The 22,512-nt window shown below is 46.6% G+C and overlaps 1 protein-coding gene across 14 annotated transcripts in view; it reads left to right on the top strand.

Moving 5' to 3' along the window:
- Positions 1-22,512, top strand: part of ATP2B2 (ATPase plasma membrane Ca2+ transporting 2) — a 389,572-nt gene that overhangs the window by 45,596 nt on the left and 321,464 nt on the right. For 4 of the 14 annotated variants that reach the window (XM_075573772.1, XM_075573786.1, XM_075573783.1 and 1 more), the window contains exons 1-2: positions 7,349-7,668; positions 7,838-7,976. The exons of 1 other annotated variant lie outside the window; for it this stretch is intronic. The gene's annotated coding sequence lies outside the window, so the exon portion shown is untranslated. Of the gene's footprint in view, positions 1-7,348; positions 7,669-7,837; positions 7,977-8,048; positions 8,297-22,512 lie in introns of those variants that run through there. 9 more of the 14 variants (XM_075573785.1, XM_075573780.1, XM_075573777.1 and 6 more) reach the window with 8 other exon arrangements.

The following is a 22,512-nucleotide window of genomic DNA, read 5'->3' as shown; positions in this document are numbered from 1 at the left end:
TGTTTGTGGTGTGAGTGTGGCATTTGGGTGGGGAGTGGTCCACGCGGCCCATGTGCGGTGGTAGTGCTGCTGTGGCTGTACTGATGGTGATTGTATTGGTGTGCTGATTTGGGAGGGTTTGGTGCTGATGTGGGGGTGCGGATGTGGGTGTGCCGATGGGGGAGGTGCAAAGGTGGCGATGTGTGGGTGCTGATGGTGTTGATGGGGCTGGGAATGGCGGGGAGCCGAGAATGCCAGTGTGCTGGGGGGCATGGGATACCGGTGTGCTGATGTGGTGGTGCTGGGGATAGTGTGTGTGTGTATACGTGTGTGTGTATACATTGTATGTGTGTGTGTGTGTGTGTGTATACATGTGTGTGTATGTGTACGTGTGTGTGTATACATTGTGTGTGTGTATACATGTGGTGGGAAGGGGGGGAGGTGGTGGGAAGGGGGGGGAGGTGGTGGGAAGGGGGGGGAGGTGGTGGGAAGGGGGGGGAGGTGGTGGGAAGGGGGGGAGGTGGTGGGAAGGGGGGGGAGGTGGTGGAAGGGGGGGGAGGTGGTGGGAAGGGGGGGAGGTGGTGGGAAGGGGGGGGAGGTGGTGGGAAGGGGGGTAGGTGGTGGGGAAAGGGGGGGGTAGGTGGTGGGAAGGGGGGGGAGGTGTGGAAGGGGGGGGGAGGTGGTGGGAAGGGGGGAGGTGGTGGGAAGGGGGGGGGAGGTGGTGGGAAGGGGGGGGAGGTGGTGGGAAGGCAGGGGGGGGTGGTGGGAAGGGGGGGGGGGGGGTGGTGGGGAAGGGGGGGGGAGGTGGTGGGAAGGGGGGGAGGTGGTGGGAAGGGGGGGGAGTGGTGGGAAGGGGGGGGGGGTGGGAGGGGGGGAGGTGGTGGGAAGGGGGGGGGGAGGTGGTGGGAAGGGGGGGGGAGGTTGGTGGGAAGGTGGGGGGTGGTGGTGAAGGTGGGGGGGAGGTGGTGAGGAGGGGGGAGGTGGTGGAGGTTGCTAAGGGGGGAGTGAAGGAAAGGTGAAGGGGGGGTGAAGGTGGGGGTGGGGGTGGAGGGGAGGTGGGGGTTGGAGGGGAGGTGAATGGGGTGGAGCGGAGGTGAAGGGGGGGTGGAGGAGAGGTGAAGGGGGGGTGAAGGGGGGTGAGGGGAGATGAAGGGGGGGTGAGGGAAGGTGAAGGCCACTCACACGTCTGGCCGCTCCCACGTGGATCTGAGGCGGGAGGCCCGGGCCGCGCTTCCCCTCTCCGGTAGCGGCGCACGTGAGGGGGAGAGCAGGAGGCCCGGGCCGCGCCGCGAGGGAGGAGGAGGCTGGAGTTTGCTGCTGAGCAGGAGGGCCGCGGCGCACGGTGAGGTTGATGGTGCGGCTGGGATGTTGCGGAGCGTGGGGATTTGGGTGAGGTGGGGAGGGGGGAGAGAGTGAGGGGCACCGGGAGAGGAGGGGGGGGGGTGTGTGTGGAAGGTGAGCTGCGGTCCAACTGACGGGGGGAGGAGAGAGAGAGAGAGAGAGAGAGAGAGAGAGAGAGAGAGAGAGAGAGAGAGAGAGTGTGTGTGTGTGTTTTTTTTAGTTTTTTTTGTTTGGCCCGTCACTCTGCCTCAGGCCAATGAGAGGTGCGGGGGCGGGCAGGCCAAGGGACCAATGAGATTGCCGCTAGGGACGCAGACATACAGTGAACTCAGAAATATATAGTAGATATATATATATATATATATATATATATATATATATATATATACACATACATGGATATTTACATATATAAATCTATACACACACCATATATACATCTACACACAAACACACACATATATGCCCATACAAGTACATACACACATAATTTATACACATACATACATACACATACAGTATACTTCCCATTGTACATGAGAGGAGCCAGCCCGAGAGAGGAGGAGCTGCAAAGTGAGCTCTTCACCCGCCACCTAATAGCCAGAGAGCTGCTGCACAGAGACCTTTCCTCCACCTGCCCGAAATGTTCAATCCAGACCAGCACTTTCCCCTTTGCCCCCCTGGCCAGCCAGCCCCTGACTCCTCTAGCGATGGGGAAAGCCAGAGGGTGTGGCCGGGAAGACATGCCATAGGTCTGTGTAAGTTTACTAATGAGAAAATATCGTGGGTCCGATATATTTACACGAATTACAAATATATCTTTGTAACATTTGCGATCGGACAAATTAAGTTTCCAATACACAGGTTTTGAGAATAAAACCATGCATTTGAGATATGAATGCAGCGTTTAACTGGAGGTGTGTCCTGATGCCGAGAAGACATTGTATTGTATGTCTTTATTTATATAGCGCCATCAATATACATAGCGCTTCACAGTAGTAATACATGTTGTAATCATATAAATAACAAATAATATAAATAACAGGTCATGGGAATAAGTGCTTCAGGCATAAGAGTAACATTATGGAAGAGGTGTGATATTTCAGCTTCCATGCTCCAAAGACCTCTTTTGGGAGGAATCTGATATCGTTATGTGGCAACGTATCGGATTGCTGTTTATTTATCCCATTCGTTTTATGAAACTGTCTGCATATATTATACTGTATGTTTCTTGTAATATTATTTTTCTGTACGCACTGTTCCAACTTTTGTATATTAAATCTAAAAATTAATAAGTATTGTCTTGGGCTCTAATTGAACTTTGCAAGTTTGACGAGAGTAACTGCATTTTCGGACACGTTTTGCTGCAATAAATTTTTGTGTGCTAATTACATATTGTTCTTAATAAACGGGGATCCCGGACCCCCTAGCGATAAGACTTTTCTTTATCCTTGATGGTGGCAGCGATTTAAGGTTATATGTGCGACAGTTTTGAGGGGATATATAACTGATTTGAGGGACCCCCGCAGGGGAGAAAAGTGGGTCAGCTAGATAGCTGTGTGTAGTAAGCCTAGTCACGTGTGTATGTCACGTGTTCACAGGTGTGCCACATGTGACAGCCAGTAACATTCATACTGGATAGTAATTGTAGCTTTAAACATAGGTCACCTGGTTGCATACAGTCACTAATATTCAGATTGTAAGATATATATATAACTATATATACATACATATATATATAATATATACACACACACACACACACACACACACACACACACAGGCAATGTATAATACAGGTTAATACAGTAAGCGATCTTCCCATAAAACTGGGTATATAGCTGTTTGGATGGATTACAATACACGTTACGCTGTATATAAATGATGTAGGAGTAAATTTAAGTTGGAGATGTTTTATGAGTGATTTTCAGTTATTTATTCGTTAGGTGTTTTCTTTAATTGATATGTGAATTTATTGATATATAGATAAGCATAGATGAATAATGCATACAATGTTCAGGGGATGAGTTATTGGGAATATAATTCTTCATGACTAGAGGAGGTGATCAATACATTCCCCTGCAGTGTCTCTGAGAAATCATTTGCCTATACCTCCCAGGCTATCCTTCAAGTCCACTGCGGTATGAGATTTGGCCGGTCCTCCCTCTGCCTCGTCACTTGCTGTAGCGTGATTAGTGGACAGGACCAGAGGGAGGCCCCAGCTGCAGGTGTCCAGAAGCATGCGTAGCCACTGCTCCGAGGCAGGTGCAGGGAAGCTATGGGTAGTATGAGGAGAAGGAGAGTTGGAAACCCAGGAATGGATTATCATAGCCCTGGATCATGGTTAGGTTGTTAGAGAACACAGGACTGCTACATTTTGCCCGTTTGCAGACCCTGGACACCTTTAGAGCTTTAGATACAAACGTGTGTGTGTGTGTGTGTGTGTGTGTGTGTGTGTGTGTGTGTGTGTGTGTGTGTGTGTGTGTGTGTGTGTGTGTGTGTGTGTGTGTGTGTGTGTACACACACACACACACACACACACACACACAGTATAATATATATATATATATATATATATATATATATATATAATACAAATATCACTTGTGAGCACATTCACATGTCTTAGACAGGTCTGCAACCCACTTTTTCACCATTACCACCTAGCATACAGTGCTTCCACTGCAGCAAGGGATTCTGGGAAATGACATGCAAATGAGCACACGTGTAACCTTTTGTCTCAAATCTATTTTTACATGGAACCCTTATATACGTTTATGCTTGCTGCATTACACAGCTTTCAGCACAGCCTGGGTTTTGATGCATAGCCAGTAAACCCATTCACAGACAGCTGTTTCGACGTTTTGGGTCTCATCAGTGTGAGGCTGGTTGTACTGGCTCTGCCATTTTAAGGCTGGGTAGGTTCCACCACACATTAGATAAGTTATGGTGGGTGAAAAAGGTGCAGAAAAACCCTCCACCTTTTATATACTGTATTTTTAAACAAAGAAAGAACAGCGCCTGTAAGCAGATGAAGCGAAGGCGCCAGAAAGGCTAAACTAGAAAATTAACCACTGAAGATACAAAAAACCCTAAGGGGTCAGGCAAGGGTGGAATGATAACAAGGTTTGTGAGTGGACTATTTGACTTTCCATTAATAAACCCGTTTTATTATGATCTGCGCTATGGAGTTTGCGATCTCTTTTGTTTCATGTGTGTGTGTTTGTGTGTGTGTGTGTGTATATATACTGTAACAATTAGACTGTAAGCTCCTCGAGGCAGGGACTCCTCTTCCGAAATGTTACTTTTATGTCTAAAGCACTTATTCCCATGATCTGTTATTTATATTATCTGTTATTTATTTGATTACCACATGTATTACTACTGTGAAGCGCTTTGTACACTAATGGCGCTATATAAATAAAGACATACAATACAATACAATATGTGTGTGTGTATATATACTGTATGTGTATGTGTATGTACCATCACATTTTAAGTTATGGTGGGTGAAAAAGGCAACAAGAAACCTCCACCGTATAGTATATTGCAAATAAAAAGATCACTTGTGAGCACAATCACGTCTTAGACAGGTCTGCAACCCTGCCTTCCACCATTATCACCTAGCATACAGTGCTTCCACTGCAGCAAGGGATTCTGGGAAATGACATGCAAATGAGCACACCGTGTCACCTTTTGCCTATCTATCTATCTATCTATCTATCTATCTATCTATCTATCTATCTATATATATGTACATGTATATATATATATATATATGTACATGTATATATGTATATATATATATATATATATATATATATATATATATATATAGAGGTAGAGGTATCAGTACCGTGTTAGCCGAGCTTCAATAATCAAAAAATAAATAGATGATACCGTTCTGTGGCTAACGAAATGCTTTTATTTGTGCGAGCTTTCGAGATACACTGATCTCTTCTTCCGGCGATGTTACAATGAATGAAGCAAGCAAAGGGAATACTTACAAACAGTGTCTCTTGGAATGTTATCTGTGCTAGTCCTTCCCCCGTTGTGGATGTGTTTTATGGCTAGAGGTGTCAAAAGGTATATATAGTTACATTTTATGTGTGAAGCACAACTGTACATCTCCTAAAACCCCATGCTTGTAAGGGATCAGAACAGGGATTATTTCTGGTACTGACCCATACTGTTATGGAGACCAACCACGGACCACTTGGTATAAACAGTATGTACTGTAGGACCTCAGATGAAAACACAACCCATACGTGATGACCTAAGGTCCTAATGTGTTAAAAGTCTGGGGTAAGTCTGGGGTTACCATCGCAATCCAAACTTGGACTTGAAAGGGTAAACGTAGAATTTCATATGCACATGTTGTCCCTTTCAGGGGGGAATCTTGGGGGTTGACACTCCTTACAATTATATTGTGCAGTGTGTTTAGAGGATACAATAACCATCATAATCATCTCCACTTTACCCCTGCTAGTGGTTTCCAGACTTTTTTTGGTTAAGGAACCCTATAATTATATTGTTAAATTCTGAAAGACCCCAACCCTCTCTAATAGCGCGCCTGAGATCAGGTGCATTGTAAGGAACCCCAACCCTCACTAATACTGCGTCTGCGATCAGGTGCATTGTAAGGAACCCCAACCCTCTCTAATAGCGTGTCTGCGATCAGGTGCATTGTAAGGAACCCCAACCCTCTCTAATAGCGTCTGAGGTCAGGTGCATTGTAAGGAACCCCAACCCTCTCTAATAGCGCGTCTGGGATCAGATGCATTGTAAGGAACCCCAACCCTCTCTAATAGCGCGTCTGGGATCAGATGCATTGTAAGGAACCCCAACCCTCTCTAATAGCGCGTCTGGTATCAGATGCATTGTAAGGAACCCCAACCCTCTCTAAAAGCGCGTCTGAGATCAGGTGCATTGTAAGGAACCCCAACCCTCACTAATAGCTCGCCTGAGACCAGAAGCATTGTAAGGAACCCCCAACCCTCTCTAATACACCTTCTGAGATCAGATGCATTATAAGGAACCCCAACCCTCTCTAATAGCGCGTCTGAGATCAGATGCATTGTAAGGAACCCCAACCCTCTCTAATAGCGCGTCTGGGATCAGATGCATTGTAAGGAACCCCAACCCTCTCTAATAGCGCGTCTGTGATCAGATGCATTGTAAGGAACCCCAACCCTCTCTAATAGCGAGTCTGAGACCAGATACATTATAAGGAACCCCAACCCTCTCTAACAGCGCGTCTGAGATCAGGTGCATTGCAAATACTTCTGTATTTGGTACGATTTGCAAATGACTGGGAAATTGCACCGAACCCTTAAGGGACGCCCGGGGGAACCTAAGGGCCCCTAGAAACCCTGGTTGCAAATCACTGCCCTAGACTGTGAAATGCTGTGGCAGAGCTTACCATTATACAGATTGGATGCACATAGTCATGTCTCGGGTTTTACTGGAGCTCCAAGGGATTTCATTATTGGTCCAGCCCACTCCAAAAAAAATGTTGGTCCTGTCCTTGAAGAAAAGGAGTAATCAGGAAAAAGCCCCTGGCTAACGGGGACTAACTGCAACTAGGAAAATAAAGAAGGGTGCTAAAGGCAACAAATCTTAGTCAGAGAACAGCATATCAAATCGAGGGAGCCAAGCACACCCAAAAATACTGAAAATAGGACTACTGCAAAAAAGTCATTTTAATGACTGGAATAGTCAAAAATATCCAACGTTTCGGTGAGAAGCAGCTTCATCAGCTTGGTGTGGATCAGGAGTGGCTCAGGTGGGGCTCAGGTGTGGCTCAGGAGTGGCCTGCCATTTGGTCCTGTCTTTGTCTCAGCCCTTCGCCTCATCCAAGTTCATTTATTTCTGCTCTGCACCTTCAGATTCAGCCTTTCCTCCTTCGGAAGAGGACTGTTTCCCCACTGTGACCGAGTGGCATGTCCCAGGGGAAGTGTTAAAAGCCACAAATGACAAACCAATGGTTCAGTCCACATCCACTTGGCTTTTCTCTGCCCCTGCCTGGCTCTGTTACATGGCAAATGTGTGTGATCCTTATCCCTTTCCCTCCCACCCCTTTTCTCTCTGCACATTCCTCATTCTCTACCAGTCCTTCAGTAAACATCCTTATAAACATCCCCTGGGAATTCACTGCACCACTGGGATGCTGTGACAGCCAACATCGCTTCCCTGCCTCCCCCTACCTGCTTGGCTAAGATGGTACAGTCTGCAGAGGGACTCCTGTAATGTAGCCTGGCTTATCCATCCTGTCGAGATGCTGAAGGGCGATGACTCTGCTCCTGTGTAATTGAAGTTATTTGGGATTTGGGATGATATCTTAGCCAAGTAAGTAGCGACCTCCGTCCCCCCCCCCCCCCTCCTCCTGCATGAAAAATAAGAGGGATGGGAGCTTCTCCCCACACACCTCCCCCTTGCCACCCTCTCTCTCTTTCTCTCTCTGCCTCTCTCCCTTTCCATCCTGAGCTTGCTTATTTGGCGATCTGCTTCTCCCCAGACAGCTGCTGCTGAGGAAACGGTGCGCAGACTTGGGAAGGAGAATGTGTCGGGATTCCAAGGTGTCCAGTGAATTTACAGCAAGGTGACTCATTCCTGTAGAGTATTCCGACCTCTGCGGGAATCTCCGGCTGCATCAGGTGCGGGTATCTGTTAGTGGAAGGGAGGAAGAGAGGGGGGTTGGGTTGGGTTTTGGAAAACGAGTCATGCTGGATTTTTTTGATATTATTTATGCGCTGTTGGGGTGTTTTTTTGCTGCCGTTGGAGAGAGCGGATTAACAGCTCTGTGCGACTGATGCTGTTTTGAGTTTAGCAAGTCACAGTGGGACCAAATTTGGCTGTCATGAATTTCTGTGATGGCGTGAAGACAGAAGGCTGCGATTGATTTAACCTTGTGCGCCCTCAGGTTTAGCATGTTCTATGCTGCACGCTGAAGCTCATTGCTGTCCGGGGGTACCATGTAAGTAGCACAGGGGACATACTTTACTGGGTGACTGTAATTGGATTAACGGATGGCATCGCAACCACAACTCCCTAAATCAGGGGTCTCAAACTCAGTCCTCAAGGGCCCCCAAGATACCACGTTTTATGGATATCCCTGCTTAATCACAGGTGGCTCAATCAGTCGCTTAGTCTTCAGCTGCAGCTCCTGTGCTAAAGCAGGGATATCCATAAACCATGGCCTATTTGTGGCCCTTGGGGACTGCGTTTGAGACCCCCGCCGTGAATGGTACCGGACTTGATCTTGTTGCTAGCTGCGGTTACCGTTTGCTAGAAGCTACCCCCGTTGTGTAAGTAAGAGCTGCAGTAGCCTGAGCATACCAATAAATGACTGATGCTGCTACAGGTCTCTGAATGTGCACATAGCAGCCGGTTTGATTCAGTCACATTGAAAAAGGAAAGGGAATAGTCTCAATCAGCCAAAGGTGGGATTGGATTTGAATTTTTCATCCTCGTTTTCTAAATGACGTAGCTGAGTTCTGTCAGGGATTTTGCACCTGAAGGTTGGCCCCTAATCTTTGCTCAGTTTTTGCTTCGTTTGGCTAGAAGGTCAAACGCCGTGCTATAGAATCGCCATTACTGCTGGTGATGTGCCCCTGTCCTTTGCATTATTTGATTGTAACTAAAACTCTTGCAGTCCCAAGAAGGTAGAAGGGGGCCGATTATGTTCCCATGAGAGTTGGGCTATGGTTTCTGTCGCAGGGTCGCTGTGGCATTGAACGAGTCCGTTCCTTGCTGCATGCCATCATCTGCTGCATTGAACATTTCTATCCCCCTTCCTGACGGTATATGTCATCCCTTTAACCCCTTCCTCCCCAAGACAATGTTAGTGCAATACAACTGTGGAGCAGCAATTGGTGTGGCTCAGGAGTGGCCAACACCAGTTCTTAAGGGCCACCAGCTGGTCAGGTTTTAACGATATCCCTGCTTCAGCACAGGTGGCTCAATCAGTGGCTCAGTCGAGAGCTCTTACATGTGTGCCCCTGCAAAAGTGAAAATGCTAAACGGGTTTTAAGATCCTCAGGTTCGGAGAAAAAGAATCAAGCAACATTGCTCGGCTTCAAGTGCTACATACAGGCCAAATCCAAGCCACCTATGTGCATATTGTCTAATGTGTATAGATTAGTCGTGTGTGTCCTGTTTGCAGCACTTGAGGGTCTGATTTTTATTCTTTAGGCTTTATATTTCCTTAGACCCCCGTCACTGACAGCACTGATGGGGTTAAGTGGCTTCTTCCGCAGTCATTGAAAATAGTTTCTTTACAAATAGTTATCTGCAGCTCTGAGCATAGCACCGTTTGCAGGCACCGTGAGGGGTGTTTCGTACCAGGAGCCTGGGCAGAGGAGTGTGGTGACCAAGGTCACATTGAACTTGAACTGGGTCTTACACTGAAGTGTTCAGAGGTCAGTGCTTTAGTAAAAGGACACTCGTCCTTCAGAGCACTGGGTTGAGTTTTCTTGCTGTGAAATCGATTTGCCTGTTGTGAGCAGTTAGGGCTATCGCAGAGGGTCAGTGCTGGACAGTGTTAGGGCTATCACAGAGGGTCAGTGCTGGACAGTGTTAGGGCTATCACAGAGGGTCAGTGCTGGACAGCATTAGGGCTATCGCAGATGGTCAGTGCTGGACAATATTAGGGCTATCGCAGAGGGTCAGTGTTGGACAGCGTTAGGGCTATCACGGATGGTCAGTGTTTGGGCTATTGCAGATGGTCAGTGTTGCACAGGATTAGGGCTATCATGGATGGTCAGTGCTGGACAGCGTTAGGGCTATCACAGAGGGTCAGAGCTGGACAGTGTTAGGGCTATCCCAGAATGTCAGTGCTGGACAGTATTAGGGCGATACCAGAATGTCAGTGCTGGACAGCGTTAGGGCTATCACAGAGGGTCAGTGCTGGACAGTGTTAGGGCTATCACAGAGGGTAAATGCTGGACAGCGTTAGGGCTATCACGGATGGTCACTGCTGGACAGTGTTAGGGCTATCACAGAGGGTCAGTGCTGGACATTGTTAGGGCTATCACAGAGGGTCAGTGCTGGACATTGTTAGGGCTATCACAGAGGGTCAGTGCTGGATAGCGTTAGGGCTATAACAGGGTTGCTCCTCACCTTGCCTGTCAGACAGCATATCTCCCTCCTCACACAAGGCTGTGTGCTGCTGCTAGCTTGCTCAGTCACTGTGCATCGTATATCACCAGACTAACAAACTGACCGATAAGGATGATCAGTTCTTTCCACAGGAGTGTTACCGAAAACTGCGCCAAAGGAAAGCACGTTTCCTCACTAACCCCTATGCCTGCCCAGACTGAGAAACCTACTTCCAGACTAACCTCCATCTCAGTGCCCCAAATTCGGGGACCCCACCGATATATTTTGGAAGACTGGACCTGTCGGTAGGCTTGGGTTGAGTGAATGATAGGGCTGCATGGACAAGGTGACTTCTGGATTCTGCAGCATACGGTGCTTGTTAATTGTATCTCTTGGTCCCCTTTCCAGATGAATTTGTGCTCCTTATTTCCCGTCCACTTGTCTACAGACTTGTTTGATGCATCAGACATTGTCACAGCGCAGGCTGGCATACGGATGTCCTTGCTGTGCTCATGACAAGGTTACCAGCACCTCCTGTTCTCTTCCCTTTATCTGCCGGGCATCTTAGTCTTTTTAACAATGGACGCCATCTCCTTATCAGCCAGGAAGGGAGATGGGGTAATATCAGCATGAGGGGCTTCTGGGTGCAATTTGCTTAACCCTACGAGTGCTACGACGGCCTTCAGTCCGTTGCTTTTCATTCCCCTCCAGTACGAGAGATGTAAATGCATGGATGTGGAAAATAACAGGCAATGTTATTTGCCTCTAAACTTTTTGTTCCTGTGAAATGTATTATCTCATTACTCAAGGGTTTTATTTATTTTATTTATTTTGTCCTCCCCTTTTAACATATTTTATGCAAGGCTTTAATTAAAAAAAAGAAAAAGGGTAACGGGGGCATTCCCACGGTGGTATTTGCGGTGCTGGGAAAGCCAGAAACCTATAGCTTGGAAATGTGTAGGAAACCCTAATGATCGAGCCCCTATGTCGTAGAAATACCTGCAGCGAACGTGACCGTACTGTGCCCGGCGCCCAAAAAGTAAACCTTTAAAAAGCAAAATGAAGCCAATATCTTAATTGGGTGAGTATGAAAATGGGAAGCCTGGGGTAAGAAAAAGACTGTCCCTAAAATGTCAGATATGAGATAAAATGGATATATACATAGGGTATAAGCAGTAGAGATGAGGGGCGGCCAACTCCAGTCCTTAAGGGCCGCTAACAGGTCAGGTTTTTAGGATATCCCTGCTTCAGCACAGATGGCTCAACCATAATGACTGAGCTGCTGATTGAGCCACCTGTGCTGAAGCAGGGATATCCTGAAAACTTGACCTGTTGGCGGCCCTTGAGGACTGGAGTTGGCCGCCCCTGGATTAGAAGCTCACTACAGATGTAAGCAGACTTACTTCGTTCGGCGCGGTTGCGGCACTGAAAAATTAACGCAGCGGGGTCTCCCATTCAGAAGCATGTCCCCTCCCCCCCCCCCCTGCGCCCCCCGGCCACAGCTCCAGCGTGGAAGACGGTGTCCTGGGCGCTGCTCTGCGTCTGAGACTGAGGACCTTAAGTCTTACCACATCGGTATATAAGCCAGGCCGGGCGACCGGACCATTTTCAGACGTAATTCCACATTGTCACGGGGGATTTTTGGTGGACAGCGACCCCCCTATCGGCCGCTTTGGCAATACAGAATAAACCCCTCAGTTAGGAGAGTGTATGCATAAGGCCAACCTGTTCAGATGCAGGTGGTGAGGCGGCGAGAGAGGGGGTACAGTCGTAATAATGAAGGGGACTTTTTTGACAGATAGGTCGCACAATTTTGGAACAGCAGATTGACCCCGGGTCACTGTTTGACCTGGTGCTCGGGGTGCCTTTCCCAATTAACCCCTTAATATCACTGCCAAGCATCTTACAGATGTATACCTCGGAATAGCCATGTCATGGCGCGGGATTACTTCCAACCTTCCCGCCTTAAGACGCGAGCGCAGAAAAGGCATATCAGAGTTCTGGTTTTTAAACACCTGAAAGTGACACAGTAGCACAGTGCTGTACACATTGCAAATCATTCATTTCATATCATTGCACACAATCCATAAAATTAAATTCGCGATAAACGCGCGTGGCTGGGGCGATTGGCCGCGTTCATGCCGCGTGGAGTACAGCAGCGCAAACGGAAACGGCGCCGTGATGCCGTAAAATAACCGCCGCTGCATCTGTAAATGCTGATCAGTTATCTCCTAAAACACATTTTACAGGACTGTTCCTCTTAGGAGATGTGGATTTAATAGCAACGTTTTTTTTTTTTACAATTAGTCATTTTTATGCTCTGCAAGGCATTTCCAGGAACTGGAGCAAAGATGACGTTTTCAGGGTGATGCTGTGGAATGAAGCAGTGCTGAGTATGACTGTGTTATTCTGTCCACTGTTATTGGAGCATTTAAGAAATAATTTTCTACCCCTAATCACCCACTGCCAATGCCTTCTACCCCAGTTCCGCACCAGCAGAGAGATGGACGTTGCAGTGGGTGCGGGTGCATTGGAGGCTACGTAATAGTCATATTTATATGAAAGTTAAAGTCGGAGGAGACTTGGAGGACAGCCAGTGTATGAAGATGCTTCACTGTGCAATGCAACATGTTTATTGTATAGTAGAGATACTTGGTACCATTGTGCAAGGTGTAATGTTCGCTGTCGGGCTGAGCGAGGTAAACATTATCTTTATCACTTGTCTGTGTTGGAGGCCCCTCTGGCTGTGAATCATTTCAGGGGTTGGCAAAAGCCCCCCAAAACCAACCAGCTTTTGTTTCATGTGCCTTTCTATTTATAGGCCACTTTGCGTTATTGATTGCAGAATAGGGACAGCGAGATGTCCTGTCCGGTCAGGAACGACTTGTCCAGTCTGCCTTTTGTTTTCACTCTTATGGGGCTCCGGGCTGTCAGTACTTTCTTTTATACACAAAACATAAATATGTCACTGTGTGATGGGGAGGCGTTACAATGCAAGATGCACGCGTTACAAAGCCACCCTATTCCCTTATTACAGTGGTGGGCAACACCGGTCCTCGAAGGCCACCAACAGGTCAGGTTTTCAGGATATCCCTGCTTCAGCACAGGTGGCTCAATCAGAGGCTCAGTCTTCGACTTAGCCTTATTATAGTGCCTCTGCTTTTCCTCTAACCCTATAAAATATGTTTAGTTTTATTTAACCAAAGCTAAATATTAGGAACGAGTCACGCGATATGATGAATCATGACAGGTGCTGGGGAACATGCACCTTTATCCTTACCTGCCGTTCGGACTCTGCTTTCTTCCTGAACAACATTTTGTTTTGCACATGCTGGTTGGGGAGGCAGAATTTCATGTTTCGGACCCAAAACGAATGGGAATGGCTTTGCGATGTACACAGCCACCCCGAGTGTGGTTATACAGTGTCAGCTCTCTGTCTACCCTTCAAATCCCCCAACCCAATCAAATACATCAGTGGAGAAAAGATGTCTTGTTGTCTGTTACTGCGTATTAAAGAGAGAAGTAGGGTCTGGCATCATTGGCCAAGACATTTTGGGCTAATTGGGGCCATCTCAAAGTCCGTTGTTGGAGAAAAGGCGTTTTTGGAACGCTGTGCATTATACGGCTACTCTTTATCATTATACAATTTTCAAAGGAGAGGAGGTACCGCAGGAAATGCTGCATTACTCTGCGGCTACACTGTGCATTGCAACGGCTTAACCCTCGCACTGCTGGGAATAGCAAGCCTGTTATTCTCAGCTCTTCCACGGACTCCTGTTAATCTAGTGCTGAGTGTTGCTATCTGCCACTCACCGCAGGCCTCCATGGGAAGCAAAGGGTTAACTGAAATGAGGTGAGCATGACTGGGCACAGACTTTGAGCCAAAAAAAAGAGGGCAATAAATCTTTTGGCAATAGGATATTCCCAGCAAGCCGGGTCTGGCTGCGATCCAGGGTGCCGGGATCCCTCCGTCCGTCTGATCCAAGCTGGATGGCGAAGTATTTCCACTGATAAGGAAGATGTGATGTGCTGCAGTGAGCAGTTCAGTGTCGGTAAATGCCTTCTCCGTGGTCAGCGCCTCCTGCACCACAGGGGTTAAGTGACCAGGTGTTCCAAACACCGTCACCATCACAACAGAAATCCTCGTCGGTGGTTGCCGTGGCGATGCGAGTTGCTTTGGCTTGGGGCTTTCACTCGAGATTGAGATTTCAGCTTAATGGCGTCCACATCCCAAATAACAGCACCCTGCCCTCTGCACAGGCGTTCCCACGAAAACCTGGCAGTAAACAGCGTAGTTTGTTGGATAAATGGTCCCGTCCCCCCCAGCATGAACATATCTCCGTACACACAAGGCGAGGAATAAGCGCCCAGTTTGAGCCAGCTGAAAGCGGCTTGTTAGGGTTAAAATGGATGTAATGGAGCTCCAATGTCTGTGATTTATACTATGCGGAAAACTAATAAAACAATTTGAAATAAAAAAAAATCGATGTAATAGTTCCTTAATAAAGATGGGGGGGTTTTTTTTGGGGGGGGGGGGGGATTTCAATGGTAACTGTGTTGTGCATATCACGTGCTGGTGTCTGTATAGAAATGACCGGCTAACATCCGAACGGCGCGAGAAAGCACCGGGAACGCAGTGTGGCGCGCCCCTGCCTTCCCAGGGCGCACCGGTAACACGGCGTCTGTTTCCACTCTCAGCTCGCAATCTTGAAAGGAAAAAGTGACAAACGCCTTCTTGTGATTGACAAGATGGAAGTCCCGAGCCTGCCTGCGCTGCTCATCCCCTAAGCATCACCAGTGCTATTTTTAGAAGCGCATGCAAGAATAATTCCTTTTCCAGGGAGCCTGCCGCCTGCCTCTAACCAGCAGTTACTAGGCTGCATAGGAGGTGGAAGAAAGCAACAGAGGATTCGCCGGAGAGGGGAGAATGAGTTGCAGTTGTTGAGTTACAGAGGAGGGTTTGCAGGAGAGGCTCTTTAAAATCCTACCCCAGTGGTGCTAATAATAATTTATTTGTATGTAGCTCAATCAGTATATACATGGGGTGGCCAACTCCTGCCCTCAAGGGCCACCAACAGGCCAGGTATTACGGATATCCCTGCTTCAGCACAGCTGAGCCACCTGTGCTGAAGCAGGGGATATCCTTAACACCTGACCTGTTGGCAGCCCTTGAGGACGGGAGTTGGCTGCTCCTGGTATATACAGTCGGCACATTGCGAAAGAGGCACAGGGAAATTAGAAGGGCCTTTTTAGTACCCGAGTCTCGGCACAATGCAGCAATTCATGCAACGGCTCACAATGGCACACGGGTCTCCGGTGTCTCCTACGTTGGAAGCCGAGCGGGCTTGCAGCTCATTAACCAAAGCACTACTTCTTTGTAGAGCAGCTTCCAAGTCCAGAGCGCGTTACAGATATCCCTCCAGACACCAGTGGGGTGAAATGCTGGCACCATGTTTCTGTAGCTGTGGTCTGAATGGCAGCCTCCAATTGGTAGAGCAGAACAATGGTATGATTACCACCACATACAGTTATATAGGACAAGCCACCTGTCATCCATGGAGAGGTGAGAAGCCAACGCTATCAGGTCCCTCACCTTAACCCCTCTAGTGCCATACGTGGTAGGTTTCTGTGGCACTCCTCCTCTGATAGCATAGCCAAGCAGTGGCCAACTCCAGTCCTCAGGGGCCACCAACCAGTCAGGTTTTAAGGATATCTCTGCTTCAGCACTGGTGGCTCGATCAGTGGCTTAGCCACTGATCGAACCACCTGTGCTGAAGCAGGGATATCCATAATACCTGGCCGGGTGGTGACCCTTGAGGACTGCAGTTGGTCACCAATGCTATAGCCCTACAGTACTATCAGTGCAATATATATATGTAAGAAGAGGCACGGGATCTTAGTACACTGGAAATGAACTGGTTAATTTATAGCAGGTCCCATATAACAGCAGATTTCCGTAACACCTTTCTTAATGTAGTCTTGGGTATGGTTGGCTTAACACGGGCTCCACTCCTCCTCTCTCCGCCCAAAATGTCCTTCCTTCCCATGCGAAAATCCTTCCAACAAACATGCCCGCCGTTCTCTCGCATGGTCTTTCTCGTGACGCTGACGCCGCTTACGTGTTTTATTTCATTAAAACTATAATCGTTTCAAGTAATGAGATTTTCAGAGGGGGGTTTTTTTTTTTTTCCTTTTTCCTTTTTTCTTTTCTATTCCCTTCGGCTTCAATAAACCTCTGGTTCAGCGGTAAATCTTTCTTAATGAGTTTGGCGACTTAATTTTCAGCCGGACATTAGCAGTCATAAAGCTTTCAGCAAAGCATTGTATTAACCCTTCCCATCTGCTTTTGACCACAACAATGTATGGCTGGCGTTGGGTTATCATGGTGCTATCGCTTCTGACCCCCCTATATCAGGAATGTATCGCTAATCCCCCTATATCAGGGGGGGCAACTCCGGTCCTCTCGGGCCACCAAAAGGTGTGTTCAGGATATCCCTTCTTCAGCACGGGTGGTGCAGTCATTCTGATTGAGCCACCTGTGCTGAAGCAGGGATATCCTGAAAACCTCCTCTGTTGGTGGCCCTTGAAGACTGGAGTTGTCCCATCCATGCCCTAGATGGAAAGGTTTTGAAACTGGGATGGGTGATTTACAAATCTTTACTAAATGAGTCAGTTATCTGATTATTTTGGAGTGAGCACATCAGAACTCAGAAGGGTAGCGCAACGGGGAAATAAAGTGGGGGAAATGACCAGAATAGTGCGGGAAACGCAAATGTTATGATAGTATGTGGATGTTGGCTGCAGGTTAATTGGGCATGGCTGCCAACTCGTCTTCCGTTTTATATGCCTCTCCTGTTAATGTCGGTATGTAGCAGAAATGGACACTGGAGTCACAGGAAAAAAAGTCACATTTTGTTAAGAAGAAGCTTTGAAAGCAGAGAGGGAGATGGGGGTTTTAGTGCAGTAATGTGAAGGTATTAGTGGCGCCTGTCAGTGTCCCAAAACACTGCGTGTCCCACTTTCATTGAGTTGGAATGTATTGGAGTACAATGCGTTGACGATGTTTAGATTAGCGAGGCACATACCTGGACTCCCTCCTTGCATACATTTTGCTGCTGTTCTCTTACTGGACACGCATATTGCATAGGAAAAGGGGAGGGACATTGCAGAGTAAAGTTTTGAAATTTGGCAACTATGAAATTGGGGCAGCTTAACTCAGCTAGAGTCCCTAAATCTCCCCTGTGAGTTTAAAAACCCAGACTGACTGTGTTCAACCTGAACAAGTTAACAAACCTCACATTATGTCTGCTAGAGACATTTCAACCCGAGGTCTGTGGACGCCCGTCATGTTCGGGACCCAGGCAGCATTTCTCTTTTGATTCGTTTTTTTCGTAGTGTAAAACCATTATCCTAGTTCCAATAACACATTGGGTGTCCAGTGAAAAGTATGAATGTATGCTTCCATATAGCACTGACACTGCATGTAGAGATGTATTCAGTCGAATTTGTGGGCAATATGAATCCATGCTGGAAGGAAGGGCAATCTTCCATTTGGTGCTTGATGCATAGTTACATACTGTATAGTGTTGTATATGATAGAACAGACAAGGATTTCATTTACGCTCCCCACTTCAAAACAGGAGTCTTTGTTGCTGGGGCAGTCTATCTGTGACCTTCTTCTCATCCCTCGATGCGATATAACGGAGATACCCAAAGAAAAAAAATAGGCATTCACAGGAAGCGGCCGCAACACTCGAAAATGAGATAAATGGAATGATTTGTTGTTTTTCAGAGCTCCCATATTTCATCAAAGAAATGGCGGGTTGTGCCTTTCATTGCATAGACTAGAGGGGGGGGGGCGCGCAACACCAGCCCTCAAGAGCCATCAACAGGTCAAGTTTTCAGGATATCCCTGCTTCAGCACAGGTTGCTCACTCAGACTGAGCCTCTGATTGAGCCACCTGTGCTGAAGCCGGGACTGATTGAGCCACCTGTGCTGATATCAAGGGACATCTTGAAAACCTGACCCGGTTGGTGGCCCTTGAGGACTGGAGTTGCCCCCCCCCCCCCGCACCACAAAACAACAATCAGTTGTATACATGGGCACACCAAAACGCACACATTTGTTATTCTTCTGTGCGTCACTTCTCTGACAAAATGGCTTTTATCAGCGCTTTATAGGTCGCATACATATCATTAAGGTTACTCTCACAGCAAGTACTCTGAAAGTGAATAAGTAATCAAAGGTATATTAATAGTTATACCTGCATACGCCAGACACATACATCTCAATACATTTCAGACACTAGTCTGCATTTGTGACAGTTATCATGACACATACTCCCCATTTGTACCTGTTTTGAGATACAATACCTGGCTGCCACGTCCTGCAATTAAAATGATCAGCTGCTTCAGTTGAACCTATTTCTATTTGTGACGGCAGAAGTAAGATCCAGTCTCTTTACCTGGCCTGGTGGTGGCCCTTTGAGCACTAGAGTTGGCCACTCCTGGCATAGACCATTGTGCTACTGTGAGTTACAGGCATTCCCAGCACTGAAATAATTTATCTTTAAGGTTACATAGTTACATAGTAGTTACATAGTTACACAGTAGATGAGGTTGAAAAAAGACATACGTCCATCAAGTTCAACCTATGCTAAATTTAGACGACAGATACTTTATCCTATATCCGTACTTACAGTATATTGATCCAGAGGAAGGCAAACAAAAAACCCCAGAGTCATATCATCCAATGATATCTCATAAGGGGGGAAAATAAATTCCTTCCAGACTCCAAGAATTGGCAATCGGATTACTCCCTGGATCAACATCATTCCCATGTTTACTTATTTGGTATATCCCTGTATACCTTTCATTTTTAAGTTGACGTCCAACCTTTTTTTTTAACAAATCTATTGTATCTGCCATCACAGTCTCCATGGGTAATGAATCCCACATTGTAACTGCCCTTACTGTAAAGAACCCTTTTCTTTGTTGCTGGTGAAATCTCCTTTCCTCCAACCTTAAGGGATGGCCCTGAGTCCTTTGTACTGCCCGTGGGATGAATAGTTCTTTTGAAAGCTGCTTGTACTGTCCCCGAATATATTTGGATATAGTTATCATATCCCCTTAGATGCCTCTTTTCTAATGTAAATACATCTAATTTAGCTAGCCTAATAAGCCAGACTGTCCATCTCCTTTATTCATTTGGTGGCTCTTCTCTGCACTTTCTCTATTTCGATAATGCCTTTTCTAAGGTGTGGTGCCCAAAATTGTACTCCATATTCAAAGTGTGGTCATACTAACGCTTTGTAAAGAAGCAGAGAAACTATCACTGTGTAATACCCCCGAAAGAGCATCATTCGTTTCTCGCAGAGAGACTTGAGAGGAGCGGGTTTGACTGCATTTAATGTGACGACTTCGTCATTCTCATGTTACGTAGACAATTAGGCTTCCGAAAAGGCTGATGCTCCACTTTTAACAAGAACATGTGCTGGCAGCCTTCCAATTAGAAAGATTCCATTGATTTCAAATGTTTTGTGATGCTCTTCTCAGCACACATTAAGCAGGGCTAAAATAAACACTAACGAGATGTTCTTCACTGCACACAAATTCTCCGCAGTATCCTAAGATGACACAGAGATGTGCACTGGATTCCATGTACTGAGGGGGATAGTGGTGGTTCCAAACACGTGCTCCTGGCCCCAGCCCTGCACAGGACTCCAATACACAGGGGTTTGCTGTATTATTTCTTACGATCCTAAAAAATGAAAAGCAAGAACATACTGTACTTGTTGATGACAACAAAGATCAAGCGCAAATACCGTTATTAGGATAAAAACCAAGTGAACACACTTGTGAAGGTGAAATAGTAAAAAAACAGAAAGGGGTATAAATACAATCCTTTGATGGGTGCTGCCCCTAGGATGGATTCAGTCCAGGTCCATAGGAATGGTGAAAGCAGAGGGTCAGAAGCGCACTCGCATCCAGGGATATAAAATTGGGGAGAAAATACACATAAAGTGCAACAGAGTATTATAACAGCACATACAGCAATATTAGTAACCAGCAGTGTGGTATATATCTCACTCACATTTGATGTGAGTAATGCAGGCCGTGTGCTTATTTAGAGTGACCACCTCAGATGATGATATTCGTTTTCGTCAAGGAAGTCGGGAGGAGAATCGCATGACATGAAACAGAGGACACATAATATAGCGCAGATTGCTTTACAACAGATAATATTAAAAAAGTAATAAAACTCACAAACGTAAGTTGGGTGCGAGCATTGGGACCACCCTGGGTCAGGTAGTGACGAAAGTCCAGCAATCCCTCCTTCTCTGGGAGTCCACCTGAGATATCCCCTGAGGAAGTTCTTTTAAGAACGAAACGCGTAGGATGAAACAGGCCAGGGGAGGACTGCTTGAGCATTTGGTGTGCTGTGAGGAACTTCCTGCAGGAGATTGAGCCCCCCTTTTCCCCTGGCAACTGCACTGTGGACGGCCGCCATGGGTGGACCCCCTGAGAAGGAGGGAGTGCTGGACTTCCGTCAGTACCTGACCCAGGGTGGTCCCAATGCTCACGCCCAACTTACGTTTGTGAGTTTTATTACTTTTTTAATATTATCTGTTGTAAAGCAATCTGCGCTATATTATGTGTCCTCTGTTTCATGTCATGCGATTCTCCTCCCGACTTCCTTGACGAAAACGAATATCACCTGAGGTGGTCACTCTAAATAAGCACAAGGCCTGCATTACTCACATCAAATGTGAGTGAGATATATACCACACTGCTGGTTATTAATATTGTTGTATCCATTGTTGTCATACTCTGTTCCACTATATGTGTTTTTTCCCCCCAGTTTTATATCCCTGGATGTGAGTGCGCTTCTGACCCTCTGCTTTCACCATACTGTACTTGTTGTTTGTGTTGTCGTCACATTTACTGTCGCCCACTTTTTGCGCTTGTTGTGCGACCCGCCCCTTCTCTCCCACGTGTTCTCCGTGTCACTCTTCTTTCCGTCTCTGCTCTTCATGGTCACTTTTTCTCGTGTTCTATTACTCTTTCCATCCCACTGCCACAGAGTTGCTGGATCGCGGTGGACAGCCAATCAGAGCGCTTCATGTAGAAGCGTGACGCGCCAGGCAGCCCTCGTGTTAAACCAAGACTGTGGTGGCGACTGTATGTATCAAAGTCCTCTGAAGACCCAGATTAACCCATAATCACATTTTTGCCACGTGACTGCAATAAAAGAGAGAAAGATTGTAATATCGGAAGCAAATCTGCCTGTGTTGAGATTTCCATCAACTCATACTTGACAGAGTTGTTTGGCCGCAAGCTAAAGTGTAAACAAAGGCACACGGTCCGCTAAATAACCTGTGTACCTCCGGCCCCTCTCTGACACCCCATTAATCTCTGTAACCTCTCAATACATTGAAAGAAAGAGCAAAAGTACTTGATACATTGATACTGAAAGGCACATGTTGTTGTGGCAGCTTTACGTTAAAATCCACCTGGATGTATGTATGTCTTTACAGGCAGTCCTCGGTTATCCGACACAATGTGTTACTCAAATTGGCGTTGGATAGCGAAACGTTGTAAAGCGAAACACGTTTTCCCACAGGAACACTGTTTAAATGAAAGGTTCCGTTCCTGAACGCATTTTTAACACTAAAATACACCAAATATTTTATGCAGGCAATAAGATATGCAGCACACACATACATTATATAGTGTATATACTGTATTATATATATAATATAACATAATAACATAATAAATATATAGTATAATATTATATATATATGCTCTTACGACGCTTTGCAACGTTGTTTATGTGTATGCGTATATATATATATACACATACACAACGTTGCAAAGCGTTTGATAAGCCACTTTGGCGTTGTAAAAATGAACATAGGTATGCATTGCACAGCGTTGGATAAGCCATTCGTTGTAAAGCGAAGCGTTGTAAAACGAGGACTGCCTGTATACTGTATAGCGCCCATCGTGTACTCGGCACTTTATAAAGAGACAATACAGGGAATCATAATACAAACTAGCTGAAAGTATCTGGCGCTGCTGGGAATTCTA

The sequence above is a fragment of the Ascaphus truei genome, chromosome 17, assembly GCF_040206685.1.
Source record: "Ascaphus truei isolate aAscTru1 chromosome 17, aAscTru1.hap1, whole genome shotgun sequence".
Lineage (NCBI taxonomy): Eukaryota > Metazoa > Chordata > Amphibia > Anura > Ascaphidae > Ascaphus > Ascaphus truei.
The sequence above is the reverse complement of the archived record's forward strand: the minus strand, read 5'-3'. Positions and strand labels throughout refer to the sequence as shown.